Raw genomic sequence first — 7,387 nt, 5'->3', positions numbered from 1 at the left:
TCGTGATGCTGAAATCGACGAAGGTAGAAATCAAGAAAAACATCAAGTGTTGATGGTTAACAAGACCACTAGTTTCAAGAAAAGGGCAAAGGGAAGTAGGGGAACTTCAAGAAGAACAGCAAGCAAGTTGCTGCTCAAGTGAAGAAGCCCAAGTCTGGTCCTAAGCCTGAGACTAAGTGCTTCTACTGCAAAGGGACTGGTCACTGGAAGCAGAACTGCCCCAAGTGTTTGGCGGATAAGAAGGATGGCAAAGTGAACAAAAGTATATTTGATATACATGTTATTGATGTGTACTTTACTAGTGTTTATAGCAACCCCTCAGTATTTGATACTGGATGAGTTGCTAAGAGTAGTAACTCGAAACAGGAGTTGCAGAATAAACAGAGACTAGTTAAGGGTGAAGTGACGATGTGTGTTGGAAGTAGTTCCAAGATTGATATGATCATCATCGCACACTCCCCTATACTTTCGGGATTAGTGTTGAACCTAAATAAGTGTTATTTGGTTTTTGCGTTGAGCATGAATATGATTTGATCATGTTTATTGCAATACGGTTATTCATTAAAGTCAGAGAATAATTGTTGTTCTGTTTACATGAATAAAACCTTCGATGGTCATACACCCAATGAAACAAGTTCGTTGAATCTCGATCGTAGTGATACACATATTCATAATATTGAAACCAAAAGATGCAAAGTTAATAATGATAGTGCAACTTATTTGTGGCACTGCCGTTTAAGTCATATTGGTGTAAAGCGCATGAAGAAACTCCATGCTGATGGGCTTTTGGAATCACTTGATTATGAATCACTTGATGCTTGCGAACCATGCCTTATGGGCAAGATGACTAAAACGCCGTTCTCCGGAACAATGAAGCAAGCAACAGATTTGTTGGAAATCATACATACTGATGTATGTAGTCCGATGAATATTAAGGCTTGCAGCAGGTATCATTATTTTCTGACCTTCATAGATGATTTGAGCAGATATGGGGATATCTACTTGATGAAACATAAGTCTGAAACATTTGAACAGTTCAAAGAATTTCAGAGTGAAGTGGAAAATCATCGTGACAAGAAAATAAAAGTTTCTACGATATGATCGCAGAGGTAAAATATTTGAGTTACGAGTTTGGCCTTCAATTAAAACAATGTGAAATAGTTTCACTACTCACGCCACCTGGAACACCATAGTATAATGGTGTGTCCGAACGTCATAACCGTACTTTATTAGATATAGTGCGATCTATGATGTCTCTTACCGATCTACCACTATCGTTTTGGGGTTATGCATTAGAGACAGTTGCATTCACGTTAAATAGGGCACCATCTAAATCCGTTGAGACGACACCATGTGAACTATGGTTTGGCAAGAAACCTAAGCTGTCGTTTCTTAAAGTTTGGAGTTCCGATGCTTATGTGAAAAAGTTTCATCTCGATAAGCTCAAACTCAAATCGGAGAAATATGTCTTCATAGGATACCCAAAGGAGACAGTTGGGTACACCTTCTATCATAGATCCGAAGGCAAGACATTCGTTGCTAAGAATGGATCCTTTCTAGAGAAGGAGTTTCTCTCAAAAGAAGTGAGTGGGAGGAAAGTAGAAAACTTGATAAGGTAATTGTACCTTCTCCCTTATTGGAAAATAGTTCATCACAGAAATCTGTTCCTGTGACTACTACACCAATTAGTGAGGAAGCTAATGATGATAATCATGTAACTTCAGATCAAGTTACTACCAAATCTCGTAGGTAAACCAGAGTGAGATCCGCACCAGAGTGGTACGGTAATCCTATTCTGGAGGTCATGTTACTTGACCATGACGAACCTACGAACTATGAGGAAGCGATGATGAGCCCAGATTCCGATAAATGGCTTGAGGCCATGAAATCTGAGATAGCATCCATGTATGAGAACAAAGTGTGGACTTTGGTGGACTTGCCCAAGGATCGGCAAGCCATTGATAATAAATGGATCTTCAAGAGGAAGACGGACACGGATAGTAGTGTTACTATCTACAAAGCTAGAATTGTCGCAGAAGGTTTTCGACAAGTTCAAGGTGTTGACTACGATGAGAGATTCTCACTCGTATCTATGCTTAAGTCTGTCCGAATCATGTTAGCAATTGCCGCATTTTATGAAATCTGGCAAATGGATAAACAAAACTGCATTCCTTAATGGATTTATTAAAGAAGAGTTGTATGTGATGCAACAAGATGGTTTTGTCAATCCTAAAGGTGCTAACAAGATATGCAAGCTCCAGCGATCCATTTATGGACTGGTGCAAGTATCTCGGAGTTGGAATATACGCTTTGATAAGTTGATCAAAGCATATAGTTCTATACAGACTTGCGGTGAAGCCTGTATTTACAAGAAAGTGAGTGGGAGCACTACAGCATTTCTGATAAGTATATGTGAATGACATATTGTTGATCGGAAATAATGTAGAATTATTCTGCAAAGCATAAAGGAGTGTTTGAAAGGAGTTTTTCAAACAAAGACCTCGGTGAAGCTGCTTACATATTGAGTATCAAGATCTATAGAGATAGATTAAGACGCTTGATAAGTTTTTTCAATGAGTACACACCTTGACAAGATTTTGAAGTAGTTCAAAATGGAACAGTCAAAGAAAAAGTTTCTTGCCTGTGTTACAAGGTGTGAAGTTGCGTAAGACTCAAAGCCCGACCACGGTAGAAAGAGAATGAAAGTCATTCCCTATGCCTTAGTCATAGGTTCTATAAAGTATGCCATGCTGTGTACCAGATCTATTGTATACCATACACTGTGTTAAGAGAGGGAGTACAATAGTGATCTAGGAGTAGATCAATGGACAACGGTCAAAATTATCCTTACTGGAATAAGGATATGTTTCTCGATTACGGAGGTGACAAAAGGTTCGTCGTAAAGGGTTACGTCGATGCAAGTTTTGACACTGATCCAGATGACTCTAAGTCTCAATCTGGATACATATTGAAAGTGGGAGCAATTAGCTAGAGTAGCTCCATGCAGAGCATTGTTGACATAGAAATTTGCAAAATACATGCAGATCTGAATGTGGCAGACCCATTGACTAAACTTCTCTCACAAGCAAAACATGATCACTTTTTGGGTCTTAATCACATAGAGATGTGAACTAGATTATTGAATCTAGTAAACCCTTTGGGTGTTAGTCACATGGAGATGTGAACCAATCACATAAAGATGTGAACTATTGATGTTAAATCACATGGCGATGTGATCCAGACTATTGACTCTAGTGCAAGTGGGAGACTGAAGGAAATATGCCCTAGAGGCAATAATAAAGTTATTATTTATTTCCTTATATCATGATAAATGTTTATTATTCATGCTAGAATTGTATTAACCGGAAACATAATACATGTGTGAATACATAGACAAACAGAGTGTCACTAGTATGCCTCTACTTGACTAGCTCGTTAATCAAAGATGGTTATGTTTCCTAACCATGGACAAAGAGTTGTTATTTGATTAACGGGATCACATCATTAGTTGAATGATCTGATTGACATGACCCATTCCATTAGCTTAGCACCCGATCGTTTAGTATGTTGCTATTGCTTTCTTCATGACTTATACATGTTCCTATGACTATGAGATTATGCAACTCCCGTTTGCCGGAAGAACACTTTGTGTGCTACCAAACGTCACAAAGTAACTGGGTGATTATAAAGGAGCTCTACAGGTGTCTCCAAAGGTACATGTTGGGTTGGCGTATTTCGAGATTAGGATTTGTCACTCCGAATGTCGGAGAGGTATCTCTCGGCCCTCTCGGTAATGCACATCACTTAAGCCTTGCAAGCATTGCAACTAATGAGTTAGTTGCGGGATGATGTATTACGGAACGAGTAAATAGACTTGCCGGTAACGAGATTGAACTAGGTATTGGTTACCGACGATCGAATCTCAGGCAAGTAACATACCGATGACAAAGGGAACAACGTATGTTGTTATGCGGTCTGACCGATAAAGATCTTCGTAGAATATGTAGGAGCCAATATGGGCATCCAGGTCCCGCTATTGGTTATTGACCGGAGACGTGTCTCGGTCATGTCTACATTGTTCTCGAACCGTAGGGTCCGCATGCTTAAGGTTTCGATGACAGTTATATTATGAGTTTATGAGTTTTGATGTACCGAAGGAGTTCGGAGTCCCGGATGAGATAGGGGACATGACGAGGAGTCTCGAAATGGTCGAGACGTAAAGATCGATATATTGGACGACTATATTCGGACATCGGAAAGTTTCCGAGTGATTCGGGTATTTTTCGGAGTACCGGGGAGTTACGGGAATACGGGGGGAGAAGTATTGGGCCTTATTGGGCCATACGGGAAAGAGAGAGGGGCTGCCTAGGGCAGGCTGCGTGCCCCCCCAAGGCCTAGTCCGAATTGGACTAGGGGGAGGGGCTGCGCCCCCTCCTTCCTTCCCTTCTCCCTTCCCCTTCCTTGTCTCCTACTCCTACTACATGGAAGGACTCCTAGTTGGACTAGGAAAGGGGGGATCCTACTCCCGGTGGGAGTAGGACTCCCCTAGGGCGCGCCATAGAGAGGGCCGGCCCTCCCCTCCTCCACTCCTTTATATACGGGGGCAGGGGGCACGCCATAGACACACAAGTTGATCTTCGTGATCGTTCCTTAGCCGTGTGCGGTGCCCCCCTCCATGATATTACACCTCGGTCATATTGTAGCGGTGGTTAGGCGAAGCCCTGCGGCAGTTGAACATCAAGATCGTCACCACGCCGTCGTGCTGACGGAACTCCTCCCCGAAGCTTTGCTGGATCGGAGCCCGGGGAGCATCATCGAGCTGAACGTGTGCCAAGAACCCGGAGGTATCGGAGTAATGGTGCTTGGATCGGTTGGACCGGGAAGACGTACGACTACTTCCTCTACGTTGCATCAACGCTTCCGCTTCGGTCTACGAGGGTACGTAGACAACACTCTCCCATCTCGTTGCTATGCATCACCATGATCTTGCGTGTGCGTAGGAATTTTTTTGAAATTACTACGTTCCCCCACATGGGACGCATTAGAGAAGTCTACCGCAATGACCTCAAGGATACAATATACCAGATTTGTGGGTGCCAAGATGAGCACTGGGAGATGATCAGCACCAGGAAGGATAGATCAATTGCAGCTTTTATCCAGGAGCTAAACCAGCACATTCTACGACAGGAGAATCAGATGTGCGCCGACATGATAGATCTGAAGAAGGCTAAGACAAGAATCAAGGAACTGGAGGAAGAACTCAAGGCTACACGTGAAGATTATGAAGGGGAAATAGAAGTACTAGTGGAGAATAATGACGATCTGATCAAGAAGATCGGAATATTTATGGGAGGCCCTACACAAGTAGAGGAAGACGAAGAACCCAAGATTAGCCCGGAAGACTACATCATCATCGACGACACCGACTCGGACCCAGACGAAAGCGATGATGACTATGTTGATGAAGCTGGAGCAGATATCATGGAGTCGGCAACCGAAGAATATTTCTAGTAGACCACCTCATCAGTAGTAGTAGTCCACCATGTAAATATAGTAGTCCGAGCACTTTTGCGATAGTTAGACCGATTGTATGCCCTTGTTTGATTGAATGAAGTGAATTGTTTAATTTTGCCTCATGTGCATATGGGTAGTGTTTTCTCTTTAGACCCCCTCTATTCTTACATCTCATCTTTTCTAAACCCTCAGATGCCTCCGAGACGTGACCCCGGATTTACCTTTCCACTGGAGCTCACTCAGTTGATCCAGCAGTAGAACACATTGATGCAGTTGCTAGTCCAGAATCAGAATCAGGGGAACAACAACAACAACAACAACCCACCACCAGTTGACCACTTAGCCCGTTTTCTTAGGCTGAATCCGCCGGTGTTTTCCAGTAGCACCGAGCCGATAGTAGCAGATGATTGGCTCCGCAAGACAGCTAGAGAGTTGACCATAGCAGGATGCACAGATGCGGAGAAGGTGAAGTTTGCCGCACATCAACTTGAAGGACCAGCAGCATCATGGTGGGAGAATTTCACAGCCACTTTCCCTGTCGACACTGTCACATGGGACCAGTTTCAGCAGGCTTTTCGTACTACGCATGTTTCAGCAGGAGCTATGGCCATGAAGAAGCGTGAGTTTCTCAACTTGCGCCAAGGAGGACGGACAGTTAGCCAGTATGTGGAGGACTTTAGTAAGTTAGCACGTTATGCCCCAGATGACGTCGCTATGGATGCAGCTAAGCAGGAGAAGTTTCTGGAAGGACTGAATGATGAGTTGAGCATGCAATTGATGGTAGCAACCTTCAACAACTACCAGGAGTTGGTAGATCGTGCTCTTATGATTGAAGGGAAGCAGCAGCAAATTGAGAATCGCAAGAGGAAGTATGGACAAGGAAAGTACACTTCAGGAGCTCAGCAGAAGCCACGTTTTACCCCTAGACCGGGAGGACATTTTCAGCATACCCATGGAGGAGGTAGCTCGCACAATCACAATGGCACCAGGAATGGAAATGGAGGAAGCAATGGCCAGAATCGCACCAACCCATCAACCCCAGCCAAGAAGGACCTGAGCCAAGTCACTTGTTTTATGTGTTTGAAGACCGGACATTATGCCAATGAATGCCCTGAGATACAAAATGGAAATGGCAATGGAAGCTCTGGGAAGAAGCCGAACCCTTTTAATAGGGGACAGGTGAACCACATTAGCATGGAGGAGGTTGAAGCTCAGCCTGATGAAGTAATAGGTAAGTTTCTGGTTAAGTCATTTACTGCACTCGTTCTTTTTTATACTGGTGCATCGCATTCATACATCTCCAGGGGATTTGTGGATAAGTATAACCTACCAATCCAAGCCCTTAGGTCACCCATGTTAGTAACATCGCCTGGAGCAGAGTATGTGGCAAGTCTATGGTGTGATCGGTTACCATTAAGGATTGGTAACTATGTTTTTCCCTCAGACCTAATAGTATTGGAATCTCAAGGATTGGATGTGATATTAGGCATGGATTGGTTATCAAAGTATGAAGGAAATATTGAATGCGCTAGTAAGTCAATTTTGCTTACCACCCCAGAAGGGAGAAGGATCAAGTATGTATCCCGACATGTGCCGAAGAGGACTCAAGTAAATTGCTTAACAGGAGTTGTGCAGGAGGAAGTACCAGTGATAAGGGATTTCCCTGAAGTATTTCCAGAGGAGTTGCCAGGCATGCCACTGGATAGAGATATTGAGTTTTTGATTGAGCTATTGCCAGGCACTGGGCCAATATCAAAGACACCATATAGGATGCCAGCAAAGGATTTGGTAGAAATTAAGAAGCAGATTAAGGAGTTACTGGATAAGGGATACATTCGCCCAAGTTCTTTGCCTTGGGGATCGCTATTACTTC

Source organism: Triticum urartu, chromosome 3A, assembly GCF_056163025.1.
Source record: "Triticum urartu cultivar PI428250 chromosome 3A, HENAU_Tu73, whole genome shotgun sequence".
In the NCBI taxonomy this organism is placed as follows: domain Eukaryota; kingdom Viridiplantae; phylum Streptophyta; class Magnoliopsida; order Poales; family Poaceae; genus Triticum; species Triticum urartu.
This window is presented reverse-complemented; position numbering follows the sequence as displayed.